Source organism: Aegilops tauschii, chromosome 4 (genome assembly GCF_002575655.3).
Source record: "Aegilops tauschii subsp. strangulata cultivar AL8/78 chromosome 4, Aet v6.0, whole genome shotgun sequence".
NCBI classification, from domain to species: domain Eukaryota; kingdom Viridiplantae; phylum Streptophyta; class Magnoliopsida; order Poales; family Poaceae; genus Aegilops; species Aegilops tauschii.
Window position 1 is genome coordinate 374832834 of NC_053038.3, and position 16044 is coordinate 374848877.

A 16044-nucleotide genomic window follows, 5' to 3' on the forward strand; every position below is an offset into this window, starting at 1 on the left:
ACAAGCATGGGGGAGGCTTCTCCAATTACTTAATGCTTTGCCTGATCATCCTCTTAAGAAAAATGAAATACTTGATATCTTTTATAATGGACTAACCGACGCTTCCAGAGATTTCCTGGATAGTTGTGCTGGTTCTGTTTTCAGGGAAAGAACACCAGATGAACCTGAAATTCTATTGAATAATATGTTGACAAATGAAAATAATTGGACACTTCCTGAGCCAACTCCTGAGCCTATTCCTAAACCAACTCCGAAGAAGAGAGGTGTTCTATTTCTCAGTCCTGAAGATATGCAAGAGGCAAAGAAATCTATGAAAGAAAAAGGTATAAAAGTTGAAGATGTTAAGAATTTACCTCCTATTGAAGAGATACATGGTCTTAATTTACCGCCTGTTGAAGAAATATATGATCTTAATCCATTACCTATTGAAGAAACTCATGGTCTTGATAACCCGACACAGGTAGTGAAGGTAAATTCTCTCTATAGATTTGATGAAGGTGATATTCCTCGTTATAAGTCTGCTAGACAATGCTTAGATGTGTTCGACAATTTTATTGTTAAACAAGAAAACTTCAATGCTTATTTTGGTAGACAATTAAAACACAATGCTTATATGATTGAACACTTGGGTGATTATATGTCTAGAGTTAAAGGTGAACTTAAACTCATTAGTAAACATGCTTCTATGGTTACCACTCAAGTAGAACAAGTACTTAAGGCTCAGAATGATTTGCTCAATGAATTGAATAGTAAGAATAATGATTTTGTTGTTAGAATAGCTACTAGAACTGGTAAAATCACTCAGGAACCTTTGTATCCTGAAGGCCATCCTAAGAGAATTGAGCAAGATTCTCAGAGAAATAATATTGATGCACCTAGTCCTTCTAAAAAGAAGAAAAATAAAAATGATGGGACTTTGCATGCTTCTAGTGAACCTATTGCTGAACCACCTGAGAATCCTAATGATATTTCTATTTCTGATGCTGAAACACAATCTGGTAATGAACATGAACCTAGTGATAATGTTAATGATGATGTTCATGTCGATGCTCAACCTAGTAATGATAATGATGTACAAATTGAACCTGCTGTTTATCTTGATAACCCACAATCAAAGAATCAACGTTATGATAAGAGAGACTTTGTTGCTAGAAAGCATGGTAAAGAAAGAGAACCATGGGTTCAGAAACCCATGCCTTTTCCTCCCAAACCATCCAAGAAAAAGGATGATGAGGATTTTGAGCGCTTTGCTAAAGTGATTAGACCTATCTTTTTGCGTATGCGCTTGACTGATATGCTTAAAATGAATCCTTATGCTAAGTATATGAAATAAATTGTTACTAATAAAAGAAAGATACCGGAAGCTAAAATTTCCACCATGCTTGCTAATTATACTTTTAAGGGTGGAATACCTAAGAAACTTGGAGATCCAGGAGTACCTACTATACCATACTCTATTAAAAGAAATTATGTTAAAACTGCTTTATGTGATCTTGGAGCTGGTGTTAGTGTTATGCCTCTCTCTTTATATCGTAGACTTGATTTGAATAAGTTGACACCTACTGAAATATCTTTGCAAATGGCTGATAAATCAACTGCTATACCTGTCGGTATTTGTGAGGATGTGCCTGTTGTGGTTGCAAACGTTACTATTTTAACGGACTTTGTTATTCTTGATATTCCCGAGGATGATAGTATGTCTATTATTCTTGGAAGACCCTTTTTGAATACTGCAGGGGCTATTATTGATTGCAACAAAGGCAATGTCACTTTTCATGTTAATGGCAATGAGCATACGGTACACTTTCCGAGGAAACAACCTCAAGTTCATAGTATAAATTCTATTGGAAAAATTCCATCGATTATTTTTGGAGGTTTTGAATTTCCTCTACCTACTGTCAAAAAGAGATATGATATTCTTATTATTGGGGATGTGCATATCCCCGTTGAGGTAACATAGTGGTATTCAAAATTTCTCCGGTTCCATGTTATTCGGAATGAGTTTATTAACAAGACCTGATCAACCTTGTTAGTGGATTCCTTTTGATGAGCATGAGATGGATGAAGTTAGAAGGCACAACCTTCTGTACCCTCTCTCTACTTTCTGTTATTTAGTTGAAATAAAGTAAAAATAGTATTTTTCTGTCTGTTTTCTGAATTATCCATGCAATATAAAAATACCCCGAAAATAAAAGTTCTCCAAATGCCCTGCCAATTTAATATGATTTTTTCTGGAATATTTGAGAATATCTGGCACTGAGAACACAGCAGGGGGAGCAAGCACCTGGCCACGAGGGTCCAGAGGCGCGCCCACCCCCCTGGGCGCGCCCCCTGCCTCGTGGGCCCACGGTGGCTCCCCTCCACTTATGCCAGCCACTACACACTTCTTATTCCTCCCAAAAAAAACACCATCCAGCTCAAGCACGAGTTCTAGCTCATTTTGCTGCGATTTTTGATCTCCTTGCTCAAAGCACCTCTCACAAAACTGCTTAGGGGGATTGTTCCTTGGTATGTGACTCCTCCATTGGTCCAATTAGTTTTTGTTCTAGTGCTTTATTCTTTGCAAATTTGTGTTGCCTAGGTGACCATGTTCTTGAGCTTGCATGTCAAATTTATATGGTTCCAAGTAGTTCTAATGCATGATATAGGCTCTAGGCACTTGTAGGAGTAGTTGCTATCAATTTTGTTGAGTTTGGTTCACTTTTAATTGAAGTTACTAAAAATTTCAGAAATTTTGCAGAGGAAGAAATATGTTTAGGAAAATGTACCAAGGTGGTCCCTCAAGGAAGCAAGGACCCAGGATTGCAATGCGTGATGCTAATGATGAACCACCAAGGGACGCCCAAGTGCGGCCTTGTGAATGGCCTTCAGAGGACTTCATGGATCGAGCAGGAATTAAGGAAGAATTTACCGCATATTTGCGTAACGCCGATCTTGTGAGCTTCGAGGCAGAAAAGTGTCGTCAGTACCACTATCTCACTAGTTCCTTTCTGAGGAGGTTTGAATTTTCATCTTCACGCAATTCTCAAACTGTCCTGTTTGATCTTTATGAAAATTCTTATACTATGGACTTAGAGGATTTTACCACTGCTTGCAAACTTCCACAATGGGGTGCTGCTAGTGAACCTCGCAAATCTGAATTTAGAGATTTTCTTGCTAGTATAACTATGGGGGAATCTAGAGCCATAGCACAAGCTACCATAGGGAGCATTCATTTTCCTGCTATACATTATTTTGCTCTCTTCATAGGTAGGTGCATAAATGGTAAGGATGAAGCATGTCACATGTGTGTCCCTGACCTCAGTGTTCTTAGGAGTGCTGTGTTAGGAGATAAACATTATAATTTGGGAGCCATTGTTGCACGTAGGTTGCATCATAATAGATTTAATGGAGATTTCTTTGGTGGAATTTATGCAACCCGTATAGCTAATTTTCTTGGTGTAACCATACGTGAGGATGATATTGAGTTGCCTCCTGCTTATTTGGATTATGAGGCTATGGTTCGTCATCATTTTGTTGAGAGGAATGATCGGTTCCTCCAGTACCGACTAATCTTTGACAGACGACACACCTATCACGTCGCTCTCCCTGTTTCTACTTTCTTTGACTTTCAGGCAAAAGAGAGATATTTTATAACCAGAGAGGAGGCGGAAGAGTATAAGAGGAGGGATGAGATAGCTCGCCTCCAAGCTGCAGCCCACGATGCAATAACTGCTGCATCTCAGTACGACCCCAACTATAACTTTGGATATCCGCCAGGCCATCCATGGCAATAAACCAACTTAGGCCAAAAGCCTAAGCTTGGGGGAGTACGTATTTCCCACCGACATTACATTTATGTTCACACACTCATTGCTAGTTGTCGGTGCTCATACTTTTTCATTGTACTATCCATGCTAGTTTATTTTCTTTTTATGCTTTCTTCTTGTGTGTTTGATAAACCTTAAGAAAAACCAAAAAAATTAGTTGTAGCTTTTAGCTAGTTTACTTTCTTGCTGTAGTAGTAATAATTAAAAAGAAAACCCAAAAATATTTCATGTTCTTCTTTTGCTTGTTGGGAGCTTTCCCGTGTAAATAGTTTTATTTCTTTTCTTTTCTTTGGGGGTCGATAGGAGAAGACCATGATGAAATTGTTGAAGTGGCTCTTATATGCCTTATTGTTGATTTAACCAAGAGCCCATATGGCCTTGTCTTCTCCTATTTATTGAATGCTCGCAGTTTCCAGCTTAGTCCAATGCACGTGCACTATTATTATTATTCACATCATTCAGTCGTGCAAGTGAAAGGCAATAATGATGATATATGATGAACTGATTGAGACGAGAGAAGCTGGTATGAACTCGACCTCTCTTGATTTTGTAAATATGATTAGTTCATCGTTCCTGATTCAGCCTATTATGAATAAACATGTTTGCAATGACAATTAGATATTATAGTTGCTTATGCCATGCTTAATTAGCTAGGAGTTTATAATGGTTTACCTTGCGTGCCAACATGCTATTAAAATGGTTGTGATGTGGTATGATAGGGTGGTATCCTCCTTTGAATGATTTAAGTGACTTGACTTGGCACATGTTCACACATGTAGTTGAAACAAATCAACATAGCCTTCATGATATTTATGTTCATGGTGGATTATATCCTACTCATGCTTGCACTCAATGTTCATTAATAATGCATGTTCATGACTGTTGTCGCTCTCTAGTTGGTCGCTTCCCAGTCTTTTGCTAGCCTTCACTTGTACTAAGCGGGAATACTGCTTGTGCATCCAATCCCTTAAACCCCAAAGTTATTCCATATGAGTCCACTATACCTTCCTATATGCGGTATCTACCTGCCGTTCCAAGTAAATTTGTATGTGCCAAACTCTAAACCTTCAAATGAAATTCTGTTTTGTATGCTCGAATAGCTCATGTATCAACTAGGGATGTCCGTATCTTCCATGTTAGGCGGGTTATTCTCAAGAGGAGTGGACTCCGCTCCTCACTCACGAGAAAATGGCTGGTCACCGGGATGCCCAGTCCCATGCTTTATGCAAATCAAATCAAAATAATTGCAAACAAAACTCCCCCTGGGACTGTTGTTAGTTGGAGGCACTCGTTGTTTCGAGCAAGCCATGGATTGATGCTTGTTGGTGGAGGGGGGTATAAACTTTACCATTCTGTTTGGGAACCGCCTATAATGTGTGTAGCATGGAAGATATCGCCATCTCTTGGTTGTTATGTTGACAATGAAAGTATGCCGCCCAAAATATTATTTATCTCTGCTTTAAAATCGAGCTCTGGCACCTCTACAAATCCCCGCTTCCCTCTGCAAAGGGCCTATCTATTTACTTTCATGTTGAGTCATCACCCTCTTATTAAAAAGCACCAGCTGGAGAGCACTGCTGTTATTTGCATTCATTATTGTTAATTTATATTGGGTATGACTATGACTGGATCTCTTTTACCATGAATTACAATGTTTAGTCTATCCTTGATCTTTAAAGGTGCTCTGCATTTATGTTTTGCGGTCTCAGAAAGGGCTAGCGAGATACCATCTTGTTATATCATATCATGATTGTTTTGAGAAAGTGTTGTCATCCGAGATTTATTATTATTGCTCGCTGGTTGATTATGCCATTGACATGAGTAAACATGAGACCTAAGTGTTATTGTGAATATGGTTAGTTCATAATCTTTGCTGAAAACTTGAATGCTGGCTTTACATATTTACAACAACAAGAGCAAACAGAGTTTGTAAAAGTTTTTCTTTATCACTTTCAGTTTATCAACTGAATTGCTTGAGGACAAGCAAAGGTTTAAGCTTGGGGGAGTTGATACGTCTCCGTCGTATCTACTTTTCCAAACACTTTTGCCCTTGTTTTCGACTCTAACTTGCATGATTTGAATGGAACTAACCCGGACTGACGCTGTTTTCAACAGAATTGCCATGGTGTTATTTATGTGCAGAAACAAAAGTTCTCGGAATGACTTGAAACTCCACGGAGCTTATTTTTGGAAAATATTAAATATATTGGCGAAAGAATTAAGGCTAGGGGGCCCACCACCTATCCACGAGGGTGGGGGCGCGCCTGCCCCCCTGGGCGCGCCCCCTGCCTCGTGGGCCCCCTGGAGCTCCACCGAACTCAACTCCAACTCTATATATTCGTGTTTGGGGGAGAAAAAAATCAGAGAGAAAGATTCATCGCGTTTTACGATACGGAGCCGCCGCCAAGCCCTAAACTCTCTCGGTAGGGCGGATCTGGAGTCCGTTCGGGGCTCCGGAGAGGGGAATCCCTCGCCATCGTCATCATCAACCATCCTCCATCACCAATTTCATGATGCTCACCGTCGTGCGTGAGTAATTCCATCGTAGGCTTGCTGGACGGTGATGGTTGGATGAGATTTATCATGTAATCGAGTTAGATTTGTTAGGGTTTGATCCCTAGTATCCATTATGTTCTGAGATTGATGTTGCTATGACTTTGCTATGCTTAATGCTTGTCACTAGGGCCCGAGTGCCATGATTTCAGATCTGAACCTATTATGTTTTCATGAATATATGTGAGTTCTTGATCCTATCTTGCGAGTCTATAGTCACCTACTATGTGTTATGATCCGGCAACCCCGAAGTGACAATAATCGGGACCACTCCCGGTGATGACCATAGTTTGAGGAGTTCATGTATTCACTATGTGTTAATGCTTTGGTCCGGTACTCTATTAAAAGGAGGCCTTAATATCCCTTAGTTTCCGCTAGGACCCCGCTGCCACGGGAGGGTAGGACAAAAGATGCCATGCAAGTTCTTTTCCATAAGCACGTATGACTATATTCGGAATACATGCCTACATTACATTGATGAATTGGAGCTAGTTATGTGTCACCGTATGTTATGATTGTTACATGATGAACCGCATCCGGCATAATTCTCCATCACCGATCCAATGCCTACGAGCTTTTCACATATTGTTCTTCGCTTATTTACTTTTCCGTTGCTACTGTTACAATCACTACAAAACCCAAAAAAATTACTTTTGCCATCATTACCGTTACTTCCATATTACTTTGCTACTAAATAATTTGCTGCAGATACTAAGTTATCCAGGTGTGGTTGAATTGACAACTGAACTGCTAATACTTGAGAATATTCTTTGGCTCCCCTTGTGTCGAATCAATAAATTTGGGTTGAATACTCTACCCTCGAAAACTGTTGCGATCCCCTATACTTGTGGGTTATCAATGCCGCTCCATGATAGCATGCCAAGTTTCATGAATTTCACACGAGTTTCGGATAGAATTTAAAAGTTAGGCATCTCAATGTTTTGCTGGCAATCGACGGTGGCCTGATGTTTGAAATTCATTCCCATTTCTTGCATGGGACCTAAGCATGCACCCAAGGAGACAGATTTGATTTTTCGACCAATTTATATGCACTGGAGCATGTGCATGTAGTTCAAATTTGAATTATGCGCATAAATGCATTGAAAACTCATTTAATGCATAAAAATGTCCAAACGAACCCCGAAAAATCACAAAAATTCACACAACACTCCTGTTGTTCTATGTTGACACGAGAAAAAAAATTGAAAGCAATAAGAGGCAATGGATATCGTTTCGTCCCCAAAGGTGGGACGTTCCCTACCGAAAACCATCATGCTTGTTGTGAGAAGCTCCGGTTTGTGAGAAGCATATACCCAAACCTGCCCCAAATGGGACAAAAATTTTACCACGGCATGTTGATGCCGCTCCATGATAGCATGCCAAGTTTCATGAATTTCAGACGGGTTTTTGATTTACTAGAATTTAAAAACCAGGCATCTCAATGTTTGTCCGGCAATCAACGGTGCCCTGGTGTTTGAAATTTATTCCCATTTCTTGCATGGGACCTATAAGCATGCACCCAAGGACACATATTTAATTTTTCAACCAATTTATATGCACTGGAGCATGTGCGTGTAGTTCAAATTTGAATTGTTCACCTGAAATGGCTGGAAAACTAATTTAATGTATAAAATGTTCAAACGAACCCTGAATAATTCCAATTCTTTTACGACACACATATAGTTGCATGTTCACTCCAGATAAAAGGTCTAGCAATTCAAACACCGCCCATTGCCGCTGTGACCCCATTGTGTAATTCAAATCAAGATGAAAAATCAAGTAGATCGCACACAGTTTATTATCAGCAACCGTGTGAGATGCAGCACAAAATATCCTGGAGAACCGTCGGTGTATAGTACGCCTATGGCTTACGCGAGAAGGTGCATCGGCTACAGTCCACAGCTGGCGTCTCAAGCACGCTAGCTCGCTCCCCAAATATCATTTCACTGTTCAATCGTCACCGGTGAAAGATGGGCACGTGGACCCGCGTCGTGAGGGCAACTTCGGTGGCCCACTCTGGTGAGAGCGCGGTCGCAGCCGCCATGCGTGTGCTAACAAGGTGCATGAGCGTGGCCGCAATCTGCGACCGGGCGGCAAAGGCAGCCCAAACGGCCGCTGTTCTTCTTAGGTGGCGGCAGCAACATCTGCCTCGGGGATAGGAACTGGCGAGAGCCGCACAGCAGCTGTCCGTTCTGCAGCGGCGGCCTTAGCCCCGATGGAGGCCGCCCATGACCATGTCGAGGCCGCCCATGCCAAGCTCATGGCGGTCACCGCACAAATCGAACGAAGCTTCTCCGACAACGGTCGGCAACCCACGGCCGAAGAGCTGGCAATCACCGAGAGCGTTCGAGCAGCCGTCCGTTCCTCCGCCGCATACCTTGCAACGACGGAGCCCGTCCAAGCCCAGACCACGTTCGCCCACGCCCAGCTCTTGGCGGCCTTTTCCAAAGAGATGGCGGACGCGGATGGCAAGATGCTTGTCGAGTATGGTGTGATGGATGCCATGGAGCCCCTTCCCTAGGAGACCGTCGGGCGCGATCTGGACATGGAGGCGGCGGCGGAGATCAACGAGCACCAGCCGTAGTAGTACTCTCTGTTTTGTTTAATTAAGAGCACCGGTCTTTAATTTGTTAGAGTAATGTTTAGGTCAGCTAGCTCTGTTAAATTGCTGAACTTGCTCGATTAAGAAGTGTGGGTGTGATGTAGTCTCCTTTGCATACCCAAATTATGCAATGACGTGGATGACCACTGTAACCATGGAAATTCGAACCAAAACTTTTGGTGTTCAAACTCATCACACATGGGTTAAGCTATCTGAATCGTTTGTGATGTCCACATATCGTACACAGTTCTGAATAAGGGACCGTGTCTGATGACACTTTGCGCGCCAGTTTTTTCGCTGAAGCGATTCCAAATTTTCGGCTTCCGTGGAAATATCTACCTCCCCGCCCCCTCCCCCTTACCAAAAGCCACATTTCCCCTCTTTCCGCCTTCCTTTCCAAGTTGAAACCTTCACTCCTTGCTTGCAGTGCTGCCTCCTCGTCGGCGACCCTCCTTCACGCTGCTCGGCCTCCTCTATCCAGGCAGGTAATCCACACCCGACACCCATCCTCCTCCTCCTTCCACGTCCCACATGCCCCGACCGCCGGCGCGAGCGCGACACCTTCCACCCAAATCACTGACCCCTCCACCAAGTAAGCGCCGTCCTAAGCCATGGTGCACGCAGTATAGCCAGGACCTCAAGGAGCATTTGGCAGCAGAGAAGCAAATCGCGGCCGCACGCGCGGATGAGGTCGCGATGGCTGCCATTCGTGCCAACCCCCAGATCTTGAAGGAGCACCTTGTCATTTGCTAGCTACGCCAGTTAAGCATGCTCGGTTTACCCGTTGCGTGTGCTGCTCCTGCCTTTCCTTCACAAATTCTAGTGAATTGTGCTATCTAATTTTACCATGCAATCTATTGCTCTAGTGTATATGTTCTATATGTCGTGCAGTGTGGTGCTCACTTATTAACTGTTTTGTTAATTAGTTGTTGTCTTCAGTTAACTATTTGGTTCAATTCTGCAAATGTGATGTTCAATTCTTCAAGCTGCAATTTTGTATTGTCTTCCATGTGAGAAATAAATCGAATTTACCTTTACCAAATTGTGGGTGCATTCAGTTATTGTATACCATGTGAGGAATAAATTGAATTTGGCTGTAGTAAATACATGAGAAACAAATACAATTGCTACAATTGGTTGTAGTTAACTGTTTGGTTAACTGTCTGATCTTCTATTAGGAGTATGTTATATTGTGCAATGTGGTGCTCAGTTAATGTTTGGTTCATTTGTTGTGGTGTTTAGTTAACTGCTTGGTTCAATTCTGCAATGCGATGTCCAATTGTCGTGGGTAGAATTTTGTATTGTTGTGCATGTGAGGAATAAATGGAATTTGGATGCACTTAATACATGAGAAACATATACAAGTGCTATATTTCCTAGTTCTTAATCATGCTTGGTTTGGATAAATGGGTTTCCCGTCTGGCTTGAATTAATCTGATGAATCTGTAATGTGATTATTTTTCATCAACATAATTTACTGATAGGATGCGAACCCTTACTTAACCTGATGACTAACTACCTTATATGTGTTGCAGGGAAACAATGGGAAGCACTGAGGTTTACAATCGAGGTTAGCACGTGCATGGTCCGTTGTCTAATAGCACATTATTGTGCAATTGCAGGAACCATTCTAATATTTAGGTTTTTAAAATTTTGGTCTTGCACATGTAGGTCCTACTGTCAGAGGTTTTGACCCACTGTTCGACCCTTTTTGCATATGGGGAAATGAGTTGTCCATGAATATCAATCAAATCAAGAAACTCAGAAAGATTGTTAGGATAAATAAATTAGCGACAAAAAACAACAAGACCTTTGTCTGCACAATGAAGAAGACATCAGTTCACTACAAGATGGTACTAACTATTATACCTTGCCTTTTTTTATTCCTTTGCCCCATTTCCAATATAGAGAAGATATTTATGCACATCCTTGTTTTCAGGCCTTTCCAAAGCAGTTCACTGATGATTACCTCTCAAACCACCTCTATGGTCAGTAGGCGAGGAAGGTTTTCATACAACACCCACGGTTCAATATTGAAGTGTTCCTGAAGAGGACAAAGGATGGACAGTCAATCATCCACAGGCACTGGCCTAAAGTTGCAAAGACCTTCAACATGAATGAAGGCTCAATATTCGCCTTCCGCTTCAGGAGTTTTCCAGATGCGATGCATCTGTCTATATACCGTCTATGATGCTAATTTCGAAAGGTTCTACATGTTGCATGTGGAACTTGCTGCTGATGCAGTTGTGTAATGGGGTAGCTGAGTGTTGAAGCTATATCATGTTGTACTCTGATGTATTTCAATTATGAAATTCTGCTTCCTTAATATGGAAATGAAATATATTGTGTGCTTAATATGAAATGTCAATTAGATTAATAAATGGATTATGAATAATCGGATAATTAGCCTACTAATGGTGAATTTGCCTGCTAATTGGGTTTTGCTATTGCAAACGGTTGTTGAAAAAATGCCGTGGGCGATGACCTCAGGCAACGCACACAGTTTCTAGGAATAAACCGTGTTGGATCAATGAACAATCACAGACGACTTTCTCTTGAAAATTGTTTGCGTTAGGCCACCTTGCATAAACGTTTACCACATAAAAATTGTGTGTGATGGACAACCTTTGCCACACAGTTTCTTCTACGGACCGTGTGTGATACATTCAATAACGCAAACGATTTAACGGGAAAAATTGTGTGTGATGTACCTGTGAACGGAAACGTTTTCCTTGGAGCGACTATGTGGGATGTGCATACGAACGGAAACATTTAGCAGGGACTGACTGTGTGGGATGTACTTGCGACCGGAAACAATGTTGTCATATAATTGTATTTTTTAGCTCTACTGTATGTATTTCCGTATTTGAGCGCTCGCCGGTCACGCACGACCTCATTTTGCCGAACGTGTGTGCCAAGAGGGCATATCCCCGACGGTTTCTGGGTCGTGTGGGAAGGACCCCCCTATCGCCCACACTCACTTGGCGACGGTTCCAAATGTCGTCGCGGAAAGGGGTTAAAAACCGTTCGTTTAGGACCGACGCGCAGCAGTGATCATTGAGTGGAGCTGAAGAAAATAGGCAGTAAGAAATGGCAAAACATTTTCTCAGAGTTGAAATTCGTGATGCCGGTCTGTTTCCGTCGGTAAGTCCGAGATAGCAGAGCCACAGAAGATGCACATCGGTGAGACCGAGCTAGCCTGTGTCGGTTGTACCGATGAACTATATACAAGGAATCCTTGTATTTCGGTCGAGCCGATAGGTTTGGATCGGAGGGACCGAGTTCAACACACAGTAAAGATTTTGTCAACTTACCTCACTTAGCAAATGAAATCTCACAAGGATTTGCAAGGAATTTTTAGAAAGATTCGCAATGAATTTACAACAGAATCATAAAAGAAAAACAGAAATTGTAAAAGAAATCTAGATGAAGTTTTTTTGTTTTAGAGGGAGACAAAATGACAAGAAAAACATGCAAATGGAAAAATCAACTAAGAAAAAGAACACTAGAGAACTTCATCTAGAGATGGTCGGCGACAAAGTCGCCTATGTTAGAGTATATTGACTGAGGAGTCAAGTGATAGCACTTGATCGTAGGTCATACTCATCATTTAAGCTCAAAATGGGGTTGCCATTTTTCATTTAAGCATTTTGATGTATTCACATCTTGCTGAGTTGCTTTAGCTCATGACTTGGAGTAAAGCTTCTCTATGATGGAATGACATACCTTGGGTGTGGTGTTGATCTTGATCATGTAGTCGAACTTGTGTTGGATGCTCAAGGTTGATGTTGTCCATCAAGAGTTGGGAGCACCACTAGTAGTTTGAGTTCCTATTCCTACATGGGTTAATCTTGCAAGGAAGAGCACTTGTGCATCCAAATTGATAATCAAGAAATTTGACATATGGAAGTAGTCAAAGGATATGTATAGTGAGTTCATGCTTCCTTGTAATCAACAACCAACTTATAGAAACTTGGTGACGTAGAAATTGCTTGGAATGTGAGTGACTTGCAATTTCCTAGAATGAGGCTCATCCAAGTACCTACATGGGTTAGATAACATGCAAGGGTACAAGTATAGATCCAAGACAAATGATGATCATCATAAGAGAGATATCAAGGATTAGTCACAAAAGGCTCATGCCTTGCATGTATCTAAATGGAATCTCTATTCCAAGTTTGAGGCATCAACGATGTTCAATTCTCCTCTCAAACGGCAAAATACTTTCTCATCAAGTGGTTTGGGAATATATTTGCCAATTGCTTGTCGGTGCGAACATGCCACGATAAAAAAAAGACACATCCGTGACATGTTGGGCCGAACGAAAAAAAATTATGTCATGCTTATGACACTTCTATGACGATAATTGTGACAAAACCCGGTATCATCATAGATGTGGTGGGCTCCTTTTTCTATGACAAAAAATCATGACAGAAAATGGGTTTTTCATCCAGGGCGGACCGGAGACGCAGCTGCATGACATTCTTTGGGCCGTCCATGACAGGAAAAAACCATGGTAGAAGCGAGGGCGAGGAAAATATTGGGGAGTTCCCGGTTACGGTGGGTGGTCGGGGGCCGAGCGATGTGTGTTTCTCTCGTACACGTACGCGCGTGTGCGAGGCGTTGCGCTCTAACTGAACCCGAGCGAGGCGTTGGCCTCTAACTAAACCCGAGCGATTGCACTGCAAGATACACGTTACTGAACCCGAGCGATCAATCGATCCCTTGCTGTTAACTGAACCCGAGTGATTCTTCGCTGCTACTGCTAACTGAAGCCGGTCGAACACTACTGCCTCCTTCCCTTGATGAATAGTGAGCGTTGTTGGGGGGGTATGGATGAACAGTTCCCGGTGGGGGGTTGGATGAACAGGACCCTGTGGTAGTAGAGGCCGTTGCCGCTGGATTAACAGGACCCCGATCGATCGAGCCGGTGGAGGGCTGGATGAACAGGACCCCATGGAGGGCTGGATGAACAGGACCCCGTGGAGGGCTGGTTGAACAGTAGCCGGTGGAGGGCTGGATGAACAGTAGCCCGTGGAGGAGTGGTTGAACAGGACCCCGTGGAGAGGGCTGGTTGAACAGTAGCCGGTGGAGGAGCGCGCGGTGGAGGCTGGATGAACAGGAGCCTGTGGATGAACAATTGCATGTGGAGGCTGGAGGAGGTCGACGGTGGATGAACAGTAGCCCGTGGAGGCAGCCGACCGTGGAGATGAACATTATCCCGTGGAGTCCCGTTTTGCGGTACGCCACACCCCTCCCGATGAACAGGACCCCCGTTTCGACCGTAGCGCTCCAACACAAGTCTGTTTCCTCCTTTTTGCGGTACGCCACACCCCTCCCGATCAACAGGACCCCGTTTCGACCGTAGGAGGTCCAAGAGAAGTCCGTTTCCTCTGTTTTGAGGTACGCCAGACCCCTCCCGATGAACAGGATCCCGTTTCGACCGTGGCCGGTCGAACACAAGGCCGTTTCCTCCGTTCTGCGGTACGCCAGGCCTCGTTTCCATCGGCTATTTCGTCCAAGCCGGTTGGCTCCCCATGAACAGCACGCGTTCCGTTGCCTCCCGATGAACATGACGCATTCAGTTGCCTCCCCATGAACACGACGACGACGCAGTTTCTCCGTTCCGACCCAGCCATGTACACGAGCCCTTGCCGTACGTATGCGCGAGTAGGCGTTCGAGACCCTGCCCGTATGTACGTACGTGGCCGTATTTACTTTCTTGCACCCTGGCTGCTGTACGTACGTGTACATGCTATGTGCGCGCCTCTACTACGACACGTGCGCGCCTCTACATCGACCAGTATGTACGTACACGTTCGCGACCAGAATGACAATGCTACGTACACTTCGACCAGGTGGGTCCCGACTGTCAGGCACTTCCTTGCGTGCGAAGATGTAGCTGGTGGGTCCCAGCAGTCAGGGGGCGACTCGTTTTTTTTTCATAATATGGACACACTTCCTTGCGTGTGAAGATGTAGCTGGTGGGTCCCAGCAGTCAGGGGGGAAACATTTTTTTCATGAAATACAGTGGCCCGTCCGGTGGGTGTCGGTGTCAAAATCGGCAGATCTCGGGTAGGGGGTCCCAAGCTGCGTGTCTTAGGATCAATGGTAACATGGACACGGGATTTTACTCAGCTTTGGGATCTCTCGAAGAGATAATACCCTACATGCTGCTTTTGATTGTATTCGATGCGTATGATTATAGAGTTGATCTACCTCGAGATCATATGTTGTGGTCTAAACCCTAGAAGTATGATGAGTAATGTCATGATGCTCTATCGACTAGCCTGGCCTTGGCTTATATAATGTACCAGAGGCCTAGGATAACAAGAGTCCTAGTCGAATGCGCCGGTGGAGAGGAGTCCTTGTCTTGATCACCAAGTCTTGTGGAATGTTCCTCGTGTATACATCGGTTGTCCGAACCTGCCCATGAGCAACCGGCCATGGGGGTCCTCGGTCCAATCCAACTGATCACGAGATAACGTGGTGCGTACCCCCTAGTCCAGGACACCGTCAGTAGCCCCCTGAACCGGTCTTCAAGTTGGGGACGCTCCTCGATTCTTCCGGATTGTTCTTCATCTTTAGTCGTCGGTCTTGAAAACTGGTTCAACAAATCATCTCATCTTCGATCTTGAGGATCGCCAAAGGGAATCCGAAGAGTTTACACATTGGGTATCCGAGGAGCCCCTTTAAGTTCTCGGCCTTTATCAATGCCTTGTTATTATTTTTTACGCCACACCTCGGGTTTGAAGTTGTTCCCATGCGGCGGTGTCCTCTTGCATCCGAGCTCTAACGCCGGAGTGCATTCGAGATATCTTTTGCAGCCGAGCACCAACACCGGATTATATCCGAGCTCCAATGCGGGACTATATTCGAGCTCCAACGCCAGACTATATCCGAGGTGTCATAGATCACCTTAGCTTGAAAAAGTTTGAAGGAGGTTATCCAAGTTTAACGCTGAAAAGTTCTGTATGGAACGAGCCATTCGAATCCGAGCTTTATGTCGGTCCACTTCCGAGCTCCAACGATGGTCAGCGTCCGAGGTGTCGTAAACTACCTCGGTCTTTTAAAAGACTG